At 35.8% G+C, this 19,710-nt stretch overlaps 1 protein-coding gene across 2 annotated transcripts in view; it reads left to right on the forward strand.

Moving 5' to 3' along the window:
• The first annotated feature begins 1,987 nt into the window (after window positions 1-1,987).
• The window catches only part of Il13ra2 (interleukin 13 receptor subunit alpha 2), a 58,319-nt gene continuing 40,596 nt past the window's right edge, over window positions 1,988-19,710 (forward strand). The window contains exon 1 of one of the 2 annotated variants that reach the window (XM_087199903.1): window positions 1,988-2,061. The gene's annotated coding sequence lies outside the window, so the exon portion shown is untranslated. Of the gene's footprint in view, window positions 2,062-14,901; window positions 15,074-19,710 lie in introns of those variants that run through there. The other variant, XM_087199902.1, reaches the window with a different exon arrangement.

The following is a 19,710-nucleotide window of genomic DNA, read 5'->3' on the forward strand; positions in this document are numbered from 1 at the left end:
CTTTTGCTGAGAGTCTGATTCAGCAACAGAAGATAGAAATCTTAGAAAGACATTACTTCTTTTTAAATTGACTAATATGGGTGGAGGGGTTAAAGGGAGGGCAGGGGAATGGGGAAAAAATAAGAACCAAGATGGATTATGTAATGGTGCAAATTTCCAATGATGAATGTCATTATATTGTATACCTTAAATGTACCAATATAATTAATTAAAAAAATAAATTGACTAATATGTAAGAATACAATTTTTTATGTTGACAATGCCTTCATAAATTCCAGAAGTTCAAAATTCAAATATATAACATATAACAATTAAACCACAAAAATGCACCTTGAGATGCACTGTATAATTCTCCGAAGAATCTAACTTTCCAAGCTGAAGTGAACTGGAAATGAGGATGAGTACCTAGTGCCCAGCCAAATATTTCCCTGGTGACATAAGAATTGGGGTGCCAAGAACTGCATCATCACCCAGCTTTCTGGCTTCCTCCCAGGAGTCTAAACATTTGTTTCCTGAGAAATACCACTTGAATAATTTCTTGGCCTCTGGGCAGGATACCACACAGCAAAAATTGCATTGCCCTTGTTTTCTTTTGTGAGCTGGAGTCAGGGCTTTTTAATTTATATTTTTTCATCACTGTGGTAATACAGCTATATTTTGAATAATCTGAGCAATGTGAATTAATATTATTCTGAAAGATAAAATCTTTCAGAAAAATCAGTTCCATAGACTCCCTCAAAATTCTAAAGACCAAGTTTAGTGGGAAAAATAGGAAGAGAAAAATCAAATCCAGGCAAATCCTTCCAGTTCTGAAATGAAGCATTTACTTGAAGATGCAGACCAGACATCAGAATTTGAGAGGCCCTCTGAAGGGAATGTTGAAGAAGTTGTTTTTATTGACCCAGAAAAAGAGAATCCTAAAGGAAGCTTAATAATTGTCTCAAAATATACCAACTACTCACAGCAGAAGATAGTGAATACTTTTTCTTTTTATTCTTAATTATTAAATAACTTAAGAAGGGCCTCAGGAGGGGCCAGAGATTTAGGTCAGTAATGCCACTGTTTGCCTCGAAAGTGCAAGGTCCTGAGTTCAATTCCCGGTACCAAAAGGCGGGGGGGGGGGGCTTAGGAGAGTGCGGTGAGACACTTAAAAAGGAATCTTGATTGTGAAACACTGGAAATAGTTCATGGGGAAAATTGTGGAATATTTCCTTTAGAGAGGTTTATAAATAGGATTCTTACCTGTGTTAGTTTTAGTGTAGCAGCAAGAGCTAGTGAACCTAAGGTTTCTTCTGTTAGACTACATTTGGTATAGTAGCTTTTTTTGGAATCGTGTCATTATACAACACTGTAGTGAACTACATGGTTTGCATTAATACTATTGGTTAACATCTGTCTATCTATCTATTCTTCTGTTGGGCTTAGTGATATATGCATATAATCTCCCAGCACTCTGGAAGGCTGAGGCAGGAGGATCACAAGTTCAAACCCAGCCTGGACAACTTACTGACTTACTGAGAGTCTGTCTCAAAATTTAAAAAAAAAATTTAAAAGGGAGGGGCTGTGGATGTAACTCAGTTTGAAGGCCCTGTGTTTATTTCCCAGTACAGCAAACACACACACACACACACACACACACACACACACACACACACACACACACGCTTTGTTAAAAATCTATAAACTTTAGTTGTGTCCTTTCATTTCTGAAGACAATATCATGACACTCTGAGTAATATGTTCACTATGCTTCTTTATGCTCTCAGTAATTATTATCAGTGATGTTCAGTGTCAGTGTTACCCATTTCCTTTGGAAGAAGAGAATATAATTCAATGTAAGCTATGCCAGTCTATACAAGTTCTGTTACTTTAAGCTTTTTGCAAAAAAAAAAAAGTTATTTATTTGAACAATTTCCTGTCCACAGATATCATCAGGAAGTTGCCAGATTAAAAGTTGTCTTCCTGTGAGTTGACTTGCTTTTAACCAATATTGTTCTCTTTACACAGGGCTTGTAGTGACAATTCAGAAGAAGTGGCTGAATCCCACACCCATTTGGGAAGGTAAGTTTAAATTTTCTTAAAATTTATAATAAAATTGTATAACATAAATGCAGTAAGGTAAAATGTATTGGAAGTTATTTTTAGAGAGTAATTAGAGCTTGATGTGATGCTGTTCAAGGCCATCTGGCTTGCTCAACTCTTGAGGAAACTGAACTCCTGAGAAAAGGAAGAATGTGTCCAAGGTAACAGTGGTAGTATTAGGGCCAAAACTCAGGTTCCCAAGATCATAGTCTAGAGTTCTTCACAATGGATATCACCATGTTTTGCTTTGTTTGAGTAGTTGCCTGATCATGTAGCACAAGTTTACATGTATCTGTTAGGGCTAAGAATACGTTTAGGGGAGTATGACAGTCATATGGAAGTGAGGGATGTTTCAGACAAGTATGTTCCATTAAGCGAGAGGAACACAAGAAAGGTACAGTCTCAGAGGAAGACTTCTATTTCTTATGTCTTTAAAGACAGCCTTTTCCTTTTGGAGTTCTAGAAAAAAGGAGGAGAAGCAGAAGGGAAATAGGGAAATATACTGTGCATAGAAATAGAAAGAAATGGTCGGTATAGTGAGAATTGGCCTCATATTAAATATTATAGATGACAATTAAGAAATTAAATATGACATATATTGGCCACAATAAAACTCCATCAAGCCTTATTAAAAAGAATGTTCACAACTATTGAGTTCTTTTTTAAAATGTGTATAGGAAGCAGCATCTGTGTAGTTTAGAAATAGGGAGCCTGCCTGTATCACCAAATATTTGGGCAACATACTTAATGAGAATCACCAAACAGTGTAGCAGTCTAAAAGCCTGATGATAATGTGAAAGGCAAACTTTACTAATTCATTAAATGAAGGAAACAGCTGATAGCCCAGATTTATATGCATCAACTACTTCATCCCAAAGAAAACCATGTTTGCTGGACCATCTCAAATTCTGCCTTTCTAGACAACTCCAGGCCTCCCTACTTTCTTCTCTCCCTCATATTTTTCCTACCTCTGATACATCCTTTCTGGCTTCACCAGATAGACGCTGCAAGAACTCAAAGATGAATAAAAATATTTTTCCTATATTCAAGAATTTAGAAGTCCAGTTCAGGAGGTAGAGAGGTAAACAGACAATTATGATGCTGTCTATTAAATAGAGGGAAGCATTTTTCCATCTGAGTCTATGGAAACCCAGGCTGCAGGTTTCAGAAAGGGGATGATGTATTTGTGGAGTTTTCAATGATGAACACAAGTCCCTAACTGCACTTGTGTCAACATGCTTACCTGCCTGCATTTTTGATGAAGCTTCTAGTCCAAAGGTAATGAGGCATAAGAGATCCCTGGACTATTTAGGGAAACGCAAAATGTTTAGTATGACTTTATTGAAGCGTGAAGGGATCCAAGTAAAGATAAGCAGAGAATGAATCATGAGGTGCTTTGGATACCATGAGGAAACTGCAGGGCAATTGAATTTGTTTTAAATTGAATACTAACCCAAACTTACATTTTGATCTTGTGATTACTAAGTGGAGAGTGTATTGGATTGGGGAAAATGACATATTAATTTTTATTAAAGAGTGCAAAGGATATTCTTTTTTTTTTGGTACCGGTTATCGAACTCCTCGGGATCTTGCAGTTTCGAGGCAAGCAGCGGAACCACTGAGCTAAATCCCTGGTCCAAGGATATTCAGTCTTTGTTAATATTGTACCTTAATCAGTGCCACATATCAGGCTAACATGTGTGACCAGTTTTGTTTGAAAAATATGTAGGATTCTCACTCTTACTCTGGTGCCCTAATCAAGTTTTTCGAAACTTTAGGAAAAAAGTGGAATTAATAACATCTTTTCTACAGTGAATTCCTTAAACTTCCTTATTCTAACTTCTGGGCTTTTGAGATTCTGCAATCCACTCTGGCAGATGGAACTGATAAACCAGGGAATAGATCTGGTAATTGTTATCTAATGTTTTGGGACTACATTATCTCTCTGTTTTTATTTTTCCCTAGAGGAGGAATGTCATGTTTCAAAGTGGAACTTAAGGAATTTCTATTAACATCTACAGAAAATGGCTCCTTTACAAAAAAAAAAAAAATTAAGAGGCTTCAGCACAGTTGCCAGTATTGGCCATGAGAATTTTGATGACTTAGCAATTGTTGCTTTCTTATCTTCCTCCTTGTCTATGGCCATATCACCCTGAATGCACCTGAACGGGTCTTATCTTCCTCTTTTTGATATTTCATGATTATGTTTACTCTCTCTTCTGAGAATTATTCCTCTTATACATGTATCCATGTATTCATATATTTATTCCTTCCACATCACTAAAATTTTTCAGTCCTAGTCTCTGTGCCTCAGGAAATCCTCAAGATAAGAATGTTATGCTATGCAAATGTACAAAGATGAAATAGTAACACATTCCTGCTCCTCCATATAACTCTAGTACTTTATGTGACTATCAATGGACTTTTTTTTTTAAGAGCAAATAATTCCTGCTTTCAGAAGCCTGAAACAAAAGAGGCATACCTGTAACCCCAGCAGATGACAAGGGGTAAACCCTAGCAAATTAATGGACAGGTAAATTTTATTCCATTCAGCCTGCTTCTTACCTTTTCAATCAAAACTTTCCATCACACATAGGATTGCTATGATCTGGGCTTATAGTAGATGATTTACACATACTAATTCATTTAATTCTCACTTCAATTCTATGAGGTAGGCCCTATTGGGTATTAGATGAGGAAACTCTAGCATAGAGAACTTGAGTACATTCTCCAGGGTCACACAACTAGTCAACAATGGAGCCGAGATTCAAGCCCAGGTAGTTTGTCTGTAGATTTAATGTTTTTAGCCATTATACTATGGTGTCAATCAGGTTTGATTAATTTAGTGTGTAAATATGTATTTCTGCCAGCTACTCTTCTTCAAATTTGGGGCACATGTGCATGTTGCAAAGAAGCCCAGAACTAAGGAAAATGTTATGCAGATTTGCTCTCAGTATTTCATTTTGTTTTGCTTTTGGTGCTGGGATGAAAACCAGGGCCTTGTGCATGCTAGGCAAGTGCTCTCCCACTTAACTACACCCCCAAACTTTACTGGAGTATTTTTAATGGCATTAGTATTATCTAATACATTTGTTTATGTTCTATCTCCATTACTGGAGTATAAGCCCAATGAATGCAGGAATTTATCTGTCTGTTCATTGCTGTACCCCAGTGATCTAGCACAGAATCAGTAACTATTTACTGAATAAATGACTGACTCACACAATGAATGAATCACTAAATGGCAGTAATTTAGGGAGATAAGTCTTAATCTGAGTAAAGAAATGAAACATTTCTTCAAAAATACACTGCTAATCTAAAATGTTCACAGGATCATCTTAATATTACTATAAATAGTCCAGCTATACTCTTATATCACCACTTCAAAGTCAGTATTAATATACAGTGAATATGAACCTTAAAAATCTGCCATTTTCTTCTAAATTGAAGAGATGTGTAGATGAAGTTGTTTTGAAACCCTGTTTGGTGACCTGTTTAAGCAATTTAAAACCCATATACCACTTATAAAAAGACAAGTTGGAAAAATAACATGTACTTTGTATCTTTATTTTTCTTGAAATTATAGCGTGTTCTGGCTGTTAGGGATTTTCTGTTGGTTGTCCAGTTTCCATCTGGGACTTAATTTTACTAAAGCTCACTCCAAGAATCCATGAGTACACTCTGCTGTCCTGTTAATAGTTCACTGACATGTTCATTATGTGTTTGTTCTCTGCCTCAGCATTATCAAGGAGAAGCCAGGAAAAAAATCACAATATGGTAAAATTCTATATGATTATTTCTCTGAATTGTTTTGACTGAAAAATTGTTTTATTTTATATTTAGCTTAAGGGGATAACTAGAAGAGCTGTTTTGTAATTTCTATTCTTGGAAACAAATTTTAGGTAGAAAAAGACTCACATCTGATAATACTGAAGCATAGCCTAGTCTGTTTTAATGAATTTGTAGAGAAAAAAGTTTTATCATAGTCTATGAATTATTTTCAAATGATGCAAATAAATTAAACAGTATTTAATACTAACCGGCAGTGTAATGTAGTAGAAATGGATTCTTATATATGTTTTTTCACTAACTTGATTAGATCTCTCCTTTCAACACTGTTATTTCCTTGTCTGTAGGAGAAGGCATTAGACTAGAGGGTTTTTTTAGATTTTTTTTGAGTCTTCTCAGTTTAAGATTCTGTAAATATGATGCTTGATTTCTGAGAGTAGGAATAGCATTTCTTATGTCATGATAAATCAATAAAGATTTTGTTATATTTGTAATTTTTGAATCTAGATAATGAATACATGATACTTCATTATACAAATTTTACTTTTGTATATGTTTGAATATTCTGATAGTAATAAATTTGGAAATATGCTTGATAAGATAATTTTTTACATTCAAACTAATCTTGTGAAGCCTATTTCATGTCTATAATGTTTTCTTCCATCTCCCTCTGAAACATTAATGTAACTAAGCAGGTCCACTTATGATCATTCCAGGGCAGTTTTGTTCAGTTTTTAGGTAACTGCGCTAAGGCTTAGACCACATTAAAAATTTTTCCTGTGCTCATATTTTCAAGGAAAAGGTATTCATTGATCAGGAGAATAGCAAAGTTCTTTTTAATATAAACATAATTTGTATTGATTTGGTAACTCACAACATGTGATTTAACTTGACTTAATTATCTGTAACTAATTCTTAAACTGAGGATATTTTCCCCCTTTCCACCCTACACATTGCCAGGCTGTTTCGGGAAGATAACACAGCACTTTGTGTTGTAGCTAAGAAAGTGTCTTTTGATGACAATCTTGGGTTCAAATTCTTTTTTTTTTTTTTTCCGGTACCGGGGATTGAATTCAGGACCTTGTGCTTGCTAGGCAGGCACGGTGCCACTGAGCTAAATCCCTGGCCCTTGAGTTCAAATTCTTATTGCAGCCATTTCCCAAAAGTGAGACCTTGGCAAAGTTACTTAACTTCTCTGACCTTCAGTTTCCTCTTCTATAAAATAGGAATGTTGGGGCCGGGGATTTAGCTCAGTGGTTTTGCTGCCTGCTGTGCAAGCGCAAAGACCCGAGTTCAATCCCCAGTACTAAAAAAAAAAAAGGGAATGTTAATTACAGTAGTTCTTTCCTCATCTGAGGCTTGGCGTTCCATGATTTCAGTTACCCATGGTCACCCAAGGGTTAGAAGGGTGAGTACAATACAATGTTATTTATAAAGAGAGAGATAAACCACATTCATATAACTTTTACTATAATTTATTGTTATAATTATTTTATTATTAGTTATTGTTAATCTATTACTGTGCTTAATTTGTAAATTAAACTTTATCATAGGAATGTGTGCATAGGAAAGAGCATAATATATATTGATTCAGTGCTGTGCATGGTTTCAGGCCTGCGCTTGGAACATACCAGCTGCTGATGAGGGAGATGTGTGTAATAGTATTTATATCATGAGGCTGTTGTGAGGACTAAGGAACATGAGTAATCCTTGAATGTACTGCCTGCCATACAGTTTAAACCAACATTATCAGCATATTGTCATTATTATTTTTGTTGCTTAGTTACTTGCATTATTAGAAGAGAAGTTATAAGTAGAAGAATTTATTTTATTTTATTTATTTATTTTTAGTAGAAGAATTTTTTTAAAGGGTGAAAATACAGTTAAGTTCAGTGAACATTTATTGAACGTCTGCTATATTCTGGAAACTGAATTTATAGAGTCAAGTAAAGCACCATGCCTGCTCCTAAATAAATCACATACTAAGGTGAGAAATAGACATGGGAAAGCTTAGTCAGGGTTGAATTTAAAAGGAGTAGGAGTAGAAAATTTCCGCTATACTAGTATTTAAAGTGAGGTCAAAATCAAATGCAAAAAGAGACCCCCTCTCCCCTCATCAGTAGGTTTCAAATATCATTCACACAGTTTTTCCTTTTAGATTTTTTTTTTTTTTTGGTACTGGGGATTGAACTCCAGACCTTGCACTTGCCAGGCAGGCGTGGCTGCACTGAGCTAAAACTCTGGCCCTAGACTTTTTGATTTTTTAGATTCCATGTGCAGATATCCTTGTGAATAGCAATACTTTAAGTAATATCAATCAGCCCTTTAGTAATTTGTTATATTTCTATATTGTTAGGGTACTGGGTAACTGGTACAATCAAAAGATTTCAAAGTATTATGGCTCAAGCAACAGACAAATAGGCAGCTCTGCTGCAGGTCACTCAAGGCCCAGGGTCCTTCTTTCTACCTTTTACTTAATCATCTCCTAGTATGCTGACCTTGTCTATGTGGTCAAATATGGCTCTCACTATCACATCTGGGCTATATCTTGCTGATTGGGCAGGAGGAGGGAAAGAAGACAAATGATTTTCTTGTCAAAACATGATTCAATGGTTGTACACATGGCTTCTTGCATATTATTGTCTAAATTTTAGTCACATCTTCTGTACTCGCTCCAGCAGCACATATACTAAATTTGAGTCACATCTTCATATCAAGCAGCAAAGCTGGCCCAGTACATGCTAAAATTTGAGTTTCTATTACTAAAAGGAAAAATTAGAAGAAAAGATATGAAAAACAATTAGTGGTCTCTGCCACAGTTTTTCAAATTTTATCTTGATTAGCTTTCTGAAAGACCTTGGCTTTTCCATAAAGGTGAACTATATGACTAACAAAGAAATTGCTCTGGTGGGCATGGTGACACACTTTTAATCCCAGCACTCTGGGAGACTGAGGCAGAAGGATTGTAATTTCGAACCCACCCTGGACAATTTAGGGACTCAGTGAGACCCTGTCTCAAAATTAAAAAAAATAGTAAGGGCTGAGGATGTAGCTCAGTCCAAAGGCTCTGGGTTCAATCCCTAGTACCACAAAAAAAGACATTGTTATAATGAAAGCTAACTTCTTTGGGGTGTTTTCTGATAGCAACCAATTTTCCAAATCTTAGGTTATCTGTTACCAATTGGATCTGCAACAATTCCTTTCTGACACTAGCTATTCTTAGAGCAGATCCTGCAGATTAAGGGCTCAGTCCCACAAGACTGAACCTTCTTCAGAAGCCAGTAACAAGTCCCAGTACTTCTGATCAACTGGCTATAGTTTGGGAATTCCCGCAGTCTTTTCTCAAGCTAGATTGTTCTCTGGAATGACTCCTAGAACTCAGGAAAATACTGTGTTTATTACTTCTAGTTTATTATAAAAGACATGGCTCAGGAACAACCAAATGCAAGAGATGCACGTGTGTGTGTGTGTGTGTGTGTGTGTGTGTGTGTGTAGGGGGTTCTACACCTTTTCTTTGTGCATGCCAACCTCCCAACACCTTGATGTGTTCACCAACCCAGAGTTCTCCTAACAAATGTTTTCATTTAGGGTTTATTTTTAGTATTTAAAAAATTTAATTGACACATAATATTTGTACATATTTATGAGATACAGTGTAATAAATCAGTACATGTATACAATGGGTGGTGATCACATCAGAGTAATTTGAATTTTCCTCTCCTCAAACATTTATCATTTCTATGTGTTGGGAAACTGACTTCTCCTTTATAGTTATTTTGAAATACATCCTAAATTATTATTAATTATAATTACTCTACTCTAGTGACTATTATTCTCCTAGTGACTACTGTTCTGTTATTTTTTTCCGTGAGATCGACTTTTTGGAGGTGAGGGTACTAAGGAATGGACCAAAAGTCTCCACATTGAGCTATATCTCCAGCCTCCCCCTCATTTTAATTTTGAAAAACAGTCTTGTTAAACTGCCTAGGATGGGGTTGAACTTGTGATCCTTTTGCTTCTGCCTCCCAGAGTGCTAGGATTACAGACCTGTGCCACCACACTCAGTGAAGAATGACTTATTTAACTTTCACACATGAGTGAAGAATATGTAGTACTTCTCTTTCTGTGACTGGTTTATTTCACTCAATATATTGTTTTCCAGTTCTATCTATTTTGCAAAAGATAGAATTTCATTCTTTTTTATGGCTGAAAAACATGCCATTGTGTACATATTCACCACATTTTCTTTCTCTGTTCATCTACTGTGGGCACCCTAGTTGATTACATATCTCGGCTATTACGAATAGCACTGCAAAGGACATGGAGTATCTCTTTACCATGCTGATTTCATTTCCATTGGATAAATGTCCACTAATGGGATTCTTGGATCATTCTGTTAATAGAATTTTGTTGCTGGAAGTTCTATTTTTAATTCTTTTAGTAACTTCCATACTGTTTTCCATAATGGCCGTTCCTAATATGCATTCCTGCCAACAGGGTGCAACAGTTCCCTTTTCTCCACATCCTCACCAGCACTTCATTTTTCATCTTTCTGATAATAGTCATTCTATGTGGGATGATATCTCATTTTGTTTTTTATTGACATTTCCCTGATGAGTGGTGATATTGAGCATTTTTTTATATATTTGCTGGTCATTTGTCTTCTTTTGAGAAATGTCTATTCAGATTATTTGCCCATTTTTAAATTGAATTTTTTTTTCTTTTCGATGTTGAGTTTAGTTCTTCATATGTTCTGGATATTGATTCCTTGTTGGATGATTGGTTTGCAGATATTTTCTTCCATTCTGTAGGTTCTATGTTAATTCTGTTGATTCTTTCCTTTGCTGTGCAGAAGCTTCTTAGTATGATATCCTGTTTGTCTACTTTTGCTTTTATTGACTGTGCTTTTATTCTCCAAAATATCTGCTTACACGAATGTCTGTCTGTCTGTATGTGTATGTATGTATGTATTTTGTTTTTTTGAGACAGAGTCTCACTATGTAGTTGAGGCGGGCTTTGAACTCACAGTGTAGCCCAGGGTGGCCTCAAACTCCCAGTAATCCTCCTGCCTCAGCCTCCCGAATACTAGGATTACAGGTGTGTGCCAACATGCCTGGCAACACTAATGTCTTGAAATGTTTTTTTTATTTAGGATTTTAATGGAGGCTCCTTGATGTAGGCATATTGATTAAATCATAGGCCATGGGCCGGGGATTTAGCTCAGTGGTTTCGCCGCCTGCTGCGCAAGTGCAAGGACCCATACCAAAAAAAAAAATCATAGGCAGTCATTGATTGACTCAATCTCCTGCACCTCTCCCTGCCCACCAAACTTGGCAACTGGGGCTGAAATTTCCAACCCTGTGGTTGGTTGCCGGACTACAGACCCTATCCCCCCAGACACACCTACATTAGCATACATTTAGGTTTGGTTGGAAGGGGCTTGTTAAGAATAACAAAAGATGTTCTTGTCATTCCAGAAATTCCAAGGGTTTTAGGTACTCTTTGCAGGGAAACAGGCTAAATGTATTTTTCAGTATTTCACTTGATACTATTTGTCACAGGGTTAGTCTCCCAAACCCTCTGTGCTTGAAGATGCTCTCTCCCTTTTCACAACACAGAATTAGTTGTTCTCCCCTCTGAGCTCCCTTAGGTGCCAGTGATTCCCTCCATTGTAGTATACTATTCTCACATGGTACTGTAAATATTTGATAATTTCAGGTTTCTATCTTTCTTTAGAATGTGGCCAACAGAAGACAGCATCTAACTATCTTTAAACTCTGGCATCTAACGTAGTGCTTAGCAAATCATCGTCCTGTAAATGTTGAATGAGTGTGAGTAAATAGAAGAGTCTGGCTCTGTGGACCTCTGAGGTCAAGCCTGCTCGGTGTTAATTCTTACTCCAGACAAAAATCTGCAGGTTGAAACCTGATGTTGCTAACTGTATTTCCCAAATCTTGTAGTTTTCTTGGGCATCTCAGCTCTGGTCCCTTGCTGTTGAATCCTGTAATCTGAAGAAGACTTTAGAGATCAAAAATTGATTTCAGCAAAACAAAAACTATTGGGTAAAACAAGCAGCTTTGATGCCCTCAGTCTCATTGAATAGGGTTTTTAGGGTTTTGTTTATTTTGTTTTGTTCTTTGGTGGTACTAGGAACCCAGGGCCTTTGCACTGAGCTACATCCTGATCTCTTTTATTTTGAGACAGGGTCTCACTAAGTTGTTAAATTGATATACGGCACCAAGTAATCCAAATAAGGGAAATATAACTCCTACTAGATATTCGAAACGTGAGTTCATGTTCTCTAAAATCAAAGAATGAATTCTAGGAACAATGGAGGTTATGAGTAGGAAGAATTTATTGAGAGAAAGATAGCTTCATCTAAGACAGAAGGGGGACTGGAAAGTGGGTTGCCCACCCACTCTGTTCTCAAAGGTGTTTTATGGGGTGAAGCCACGAGGTGAGATGGGTACAAAGTGAGAAAAAAACTGTATAATCCAATAGAAAATCACAAGGTGGGCATGAGGTGGAACAAAACCACAATCAACCAATAAGATTATAAGTATAGTTGCCCAGGAAATATTGATTAAATGGAGATCACATAGGGAAGTTAGTCATGTAGCAAACACATGGATTTCCCAGAAGGAATGGGCTAGCTAGGGATGTTTTGGTCCCCAATTAAGGTGACTGATGTCTATTTAGAATATCAATCCCTGCTATTCATCTCCAGGGGAAGTAGGTGGGTGTAGTAATTTGTTTCTTTTAATATTCTCTTTATAGAACACTGCTATCCTGTATAACAAAGCAATTCTACTGAATAATTTTTCAAGTTAATTTTCTAGAGATGTTATGATTAAAAAAAAACTACTAAACTTAAACAGTTTGACATTTATACAAATGTTTAAAAACTTATCAAAATCAGAATTTTGTTATAAACCTTGTGTGTACATGTGTTTATATATTTATATACTAAATAGCCAATGTGTCTTTATTGTTCTTGTTTTTGTTTATTTAATATTCTTTTTTTTTCTTATAGAGGAAATAACATTTTGAGGCATTATAAAACCTGCAGGCTCCACATCTGTGGATTCAACCAAATACCAAGAAAATATTTTCAAAAATTGGGTTTTGTTGAACATGTATAGACTTCTTTTCTTGGCACTATTCCTTAAACAATACAGTATAACAGCTATTTACATAATTAATTTAAATGAATTATCTTTCTAGTGTATTTCTCTTCACATTAAGAAGGAAAGCATAACCTATACTTTCACTGATTGAGCTATCAAAGCAAGGTAGAAAGACTATGATGGACTACAGAGGCATAGTACATTATTGTTTCCAACTGTATTTTGTCAACTAAATTTAACTTATGGTGTGCATATCTATAAATAAAGGCTCTGAATAAGAATGTCATGAATATGGATCCCTGGCATTGAAAGGTATGTTATAATACAGTAAATATTTACTGTGCCAGAAGACTTGGGGGAAAACAGGACATTTAAAGAAACCTGTCTGGAATGTTTTGTTATTTTTTTTTAATAGGAACAGACAATTTAATTGAAATTGCAATCTCGAGAAAAGGAAAGAATATTTTGAATTCAAATTTCCTTTTCCTTACTACTCAGTCAGCAAATTTGGATGATAATTCCCTCATGTAGGCCTGATAGTTTCTGACAAAAATAGTTATGAAAGAGCCAAACCAGCAGATGTCTGAAAAGCAAGTAACAGACTCCCTGAACAATTCCCAGCTTCTTCCCACCTTCCTCACTTCAACTTACAGCTTCAACTATGGTGATGAATACAAATGGAAAGACATTTTGGGATAAAACATAAAGTTAGTAATGGAGAAAAGACTGTATACATTGCCCTCTCTTCAGACTCCTTGTATTTTATGTGTTTATTCATGTATTTAATGTAAAACACATCTTTAGAATCTGAGAGAAGTTATCAAGTCTGAGCCTGTGTTCCAAAGCAAAGAATATTATTTTTATCCATTGGAATATTAGGTGGCATGGAAACTGGATCCAATCTCAGTCCATTCTCATTTTAAATTACCTACAATATGCTACCTATTCTAGAAAAACATTAAAAGTATTCTGGCTTCTCATGGCTTTGCATGGTTCCTGTTCCTGGACATGGAGATTAAATCAAGGACAGAAAAAACAATCTCTGTGGAGACTAGAAGGTTGATAAACCCTTCTGGTGCTGGCCTGAGCCTCTTACTTTTATTTGGGCTGAAATAAAATCTTATTTGGCTATGTAAAGAAAGATTTGATAAACTTTCAATGGAAAAAGAAATGTAGAGTACTTGGCATTTCCTGAATTTTAATGATAATACCAAGGATTTTAAAAATTAGAGGAACTTTAGACACAATCTTGTTCTATCAGCTCATTTTACATATGAGAAACTGTCCATTTCTTATGGAAAGTGCAGTGTCAATTTTTGTTTGGGATTAGAAAGCTAGAAAAGGATGACTTCTGAAAACTTATTAAATAATATTTTGTGTGTGTGGTGTTGGGGATTGAACCCAGGCCCTTGTGCCTGCTAAGCACAAACTACATACTCAGCCCCTACAATACATTTTTTTCAAACTGAGTTCCTAAAAGGCCACAGAAAATCCTCAAGGCCACAGAAAATCCTCAAGGTCACAGAGTTGATGGTAGGAGGGGGGGCCTAGAGTAGAGTCCAGGTTCCAGGATTCCTTGTCTACTCTTTATACTTAAAGGTATTTGAAATTCAAAACAATGATTCCTTTGGGTAGTACACTGAAAATGTAAACCTGGCAATCATATACTTACCTTTGGATTATCTTTTAATTCCTTATGTGGTGAGTCATATAGTAAAATAAAATTGGCATACTAAGAGGCTGTATCAGGAACTAATTAAAAGGGGAAAAAAGTCACTCAGATGAACTTTGTAATTTCCTCTGAATTTTTGCAAATATAACCTTGAATACTGACCTACTTTGAATGCAAATTTTTTTCATGACAGGTAATACTTTTATGGATAAACCAAAGCTCCTCCTACGTAAAATACAGGCTTTAGTTCTCAGGTCATTTAAAATCCATTAAGCTAAGAAGTTGTTCCTTGGGGCAGACTAGAGACTTCAGTGATATCGCAGAAGAATCTGATTACATCTGGACACATTATTCACATACCCTAAGTCTAGAACTTAAATCTGTGGAAGTGCAAGGCTGAGAGGTAACTTGTTTTGAATAACTGTTTGCTTTCTTCATCTGTGCTTAATGGGCTCATTAATCTTTTTGTGGCAAAAATAGTTTGCTTGATTTGCTATTAAATAACTTGGGGAAAATACACCTTTTTTGCATAAAACTAATTAATGGTGCTGGGTCACCAGTATGAATAGCACTATTGTTTTAGTTTTAATTCTTATCAGACTTTATTTCCTATAGATATCCTACCTCTTTTAAGTAAACATGGGCCTGTGGAGAAAAGGATAGTTTCATTTTAGTGTTCTCTGAGATTATTTTGTATGTGAATTTTTTTTCTATAAATGATAATGCTTCATTTTGTATGAACTTTTCTTTCTTAAACTCAGAGATACCCACAGAGCTCCTCTAAAATGAATAATTTAATTTATCCTTATATGATGTTTAACTTAATTTATATAGCATTCAGATCCTATATATGTATGATTTCATTTGTTCCTATGTTATGATTACATATAGAGTTGTTAAAATAAAAATTCCAATTTTTACTACTTTTACTTCAAAATGAACCAGTATCTTATACCTTTGATGCTTTTTTTCTCTGAAAGAACACATAGTCAACACTTAAATATGACCACTACTTTTACACACTTAGGGTACTTCCAGATTAGTTTTCTTCTTTTAATAATAGAAGAAGGTACATAAAACTAGGATATATTAACACCAAGGGCTTGCCAGTTATTTCTTATTGAAATTTTACTAAACCGAATGGTGTAAAGAGTGCAAGATTCAAATAAATTGCATTAATCTACTATTAACAGTATTGTTTTAGATGGGGAGACTACAAAACTAAGAACCTAGAGATCTGGTTTCCTGGTCTAATCGTCCTATGAAGCTCTGTGACATTGGAATAGATAGTTCACCTTTCCGGTGTTAGTTTGTTCTTTTGTAAAATAAACCAGATGTCCTGACCTTGCCTAATGTTATGAAAGGCAATAAAACTGTTAGAAATAATTACTTATAGACAGTAGGAAAAAATGAAGGAAAGGCAGAACACCTATTGTATTGATCTTATTTTTTTTTCCAATGCTAAGATCATACCTGTAAATGAAAAGCTGCTTTTCGAGTAATTTTTGAAAATCAGAGAAATATGTCACTTATATTTTGCTCCAACTTGGCAAGTTGGAATGGTATGCATCTTCTTTTTGATACATCTTTTAGTGTCTTCAAGGAATTTATAGGAAGGAGGTGACCCCTGGATATAGAGAAGCAGAAAGCAGCTAACAACTGAATTATTATGCCAAATTCTGATTCTACCACTTACTAGCTCTTGAAATTGCACTTGATACTTAATTTCTCAGAACTTTCCTTTCCTCTTGAGTAAAAGAGAAAATAATACATATGCATAGGCCCTTAATATAGTAACATAGTGATTAGAATATCTGCTATGTGTAGCTGTGCAGAATGGGAAGTGCCCTGGAATGGAAGTAGGGAAACTTGCCCTGCCATGTTTCCATGTTTCTTTCATTCATTCAGGTAGCTTCCAAGGTGCGCCATGCACTGAGAGAGGAGAGAGAGAGAAAGAGAGAGAGAGAGAGAGAGAGAGAGAGAGAGAGAGAGAGAGAGAGAGAGAGAGAGAGAGAGAGAGAGAGAGAGAGATCTTTTCTTTATCTTGCCTGCACAACCAAATCCTGTACAACCTTTATAATCTGGCTTCAATAAAAAGTGGTCCACACATACAACTGCCTTTACCAAGGCCATCAATTACTTCTTATTTCCAAATGCAACAGACACATTTCAGTTCTTTTCTTACTTCCCCCATGCATCTTCCCCTCAGTTTTGTCATGCAAAGTACACAGTCTTTTAAGTCTCTCCTTGAAATATTTTGCTTCATTAGTTTTAGCGATATCACCTTCTCCTGTCCTTATTCCTACTTTTCAGTCTTATTTGTCAGCTATTCAATTTTAAGTTACACCTGCAAATTCAGCTACTCAAATGTCTCTATAATCTCTCCATTTGTTTTCTCTGAAGCCTATTTTACCTTCTTACTAATATGTTGTGTATCCTTTTTTTGAGGTACTGGAGTACTTCATTCTATGAGGGGCCTTCTACCAATGAGCTACAGTCCCAGATTTTTTTTAAAAACAATTTTTTAGAGACAGAATCTTGCTAAGCTGTTTAGATTGGGCTCAAATTTGTAATCCTGCTTCAGCATCTTGAGAAGCTAGGATGACAGTTGTGTGCCACCATGCCTGGTTATGTATTTCACCTTTTTAAGAGCACTATTATTATTATTATTATTATTATTATATGGGCCTTTGTTATCTCTATCCAGAACTATTCTAAAAGTCTCCTAAGTTGTTTCTGTCTCCTTGCTGCCTCAGATCTGTTCTCTTAAGTGTGGCAAAAGCCATATCCCTGAAGTTTGTATATGTGCTAAACTGAGCTTTTTTTTTTTTATGGTACAAGGGATCAAACTCAGGACCTTGTGCTTGCCAGTCAGGCACAGCGACACTGAGCTAAATCCTGAGCCTAAACTGAGCTATTTAGATATAACCTTAAGGTTTAAAACTCGTTCAGTACCTACTCATAACCCTCAAGATTAAGTCCAAAATCTTTTTACATGTCTCAGAAGGCATGTCTGTGTACATCTTATACTACATCCAAAATAAACAACTTGTATGTGTTAAGATTTGTCAACTCTGCATTTTCTTAACCAATTTTCCTACAGGAGAATTCTTTCCTTCAAGCTCCTTATCACCTCTTTGGCAACCACCTCCTTTTTATCTGTGAGATAGCTTAGCTCCTATTTCCTTTAAGGACTTTTCATGACCACCACTCCCAAGACCAGATTGAGTACCTGTCCTATGGGCTTCCAAGTGCTTGCCTCTTTCCTGGAATTTAGCACCTCTTATAATTGATGATCCTATGAATCTAACCCACAAACTTGAGTATGCAAGAAACTTAACACTTTAAAACATTCTTCAAGCTGTCTTCTATTCAACATTCTGCCAGGAAAGTAAGGAAATTTTAGTCAGTACTCTAGCCCCTGGCTGGGTTATGCAAATAATTGAGGCCTTAGGCTACCCCCCACCCCCACCCCACGCCCTTACTGGGGAGTCCTTTTTGGTCATGGATCATTAATCTCCTGCCAACTTTGATATACCATTTTGCCTCAACTTGAAAAGGTCCTTACATACTTGTTGCTGCTGCACCTATGCTATGCTTGGGGTCTGGAGTGTTGGATCCCCTATGTCTAGAGCTCAGCACACTCAAAAAAAGCTCCTCTGACCTTTTTTCCCTTCCTAGGCTGCTGCCATCACAGTTGAGCTGTTCCCTATTTTCCTTCTCACCTCTAACCCTTACCAGACCCTTGAATTTTTTTGTTTTTGTCTTTTGTATACTATGTCCCTTTCTCTCCTTTTTTAATTTTTTATTTTCTTTTAATTTTTTCCCCATTAAGTTTATTGGTACATTTTAGGTATAAAATACAGTTACATACATCACTGAGATCTTGTACCATTACATGAGTATCTTGGTTCTTATTTTTTCCCCTTCCCCTGCACTCCCTTTACCCCCTCCACCCTTTCCTATTTGCAAAGACTTTGTTTCCACTTTTTCCCTTTTCTCATATGTTTTCTTTTCCCTTCTTTCCTTTCCCCTACCCCTCCCACTTCCCCTGCTCCTTTAGACCTTTGCTTCCTATTACACAATATCAATTGTACATTTTTAAAATTACAATATCAAAATCTAGGGGACATTAGCACAGATTTCACAAAATTTAAAAGGATATAGAAAGCATATTTAAAAAATCTGTTTTGAAATAAATTTGACAACTTGTAAGAAGTACCTTGGAAGACAAATTAATGAAACTAACTCTGGAGAAAATATAAACTTTGAATAGCACTTATTAAAGAAAGTATATTTCTAGCTTGAAAACCTACCTATATGACAACGGCAGGGTCATATACATTTTAACTAATAAATTATATCAAACATTTAAAGCAGAAAAAAAAGGAAAACTTCTCCCATCATTTTAGAAAATCAACATTGTGCTAATCCTAAAACTCGATGAAGATAATAGAAGAAAAAAGTATGAACATAGATAGAAATTTGTTTAACAAAACAAACTATTAGAAGTCAGATCTGGTAGTATGTAGAAAGTGGTTTTATTATAGGGATTGCAGTGTTGGTTCAGCATTGGAAGATCCACCCCTAGAAGTCATCATTTTAACAGAGGAAAGGAAAAAGCCATATGATCCTGTCACTAGTTGGAGAAAAAGTATTGAACTAAATTCTACAGCTGTTCATGGTAAAAGCTATCAGGACACTAGAAGTAGATCAGAACCTTCTCAACAGATCAAAGACATGTACTCCATACTTCCAGCAAAAACGCCTTATATGAATGGAGAAGATACAATGCTTTCTCCCTAAGATGAGGAACAAGGGCAGATATGGCTACTCTTCATCTGTCCATTAAACTTTGAAACATAGGCCTAAACCAAAATAATCTGGCAATAAAATGACACGATTAGGATAGGATTGGCAAGGTAGAAGCAAAATCTTTATATGTAGATGAAATGATCATCTACAGAGAAAATACTAAGAAATCTCTAGGCGCCCCTAGAACTTGTATTTGAATTTAGCAGGATTAGAAAACACAAGGTG

Source organism: Heterocephalus glaber, unplaced genomic scaffold (genome assembly GCF_053883595.1).
Source record: "Heterocephalus glaber isolate CG9 unplaced genomic scaffold, H.glaber_assembly_v1.0 deba00001732, whole genome shotgun sequence".
NCBI classification, from domain to species: domain Eukaryota; kingdom Metazoa; phylum Chordata; class Mammalia; order Rodentia; family Bathyergidae; genus Heterocephalus; species Heterocephalus glaber.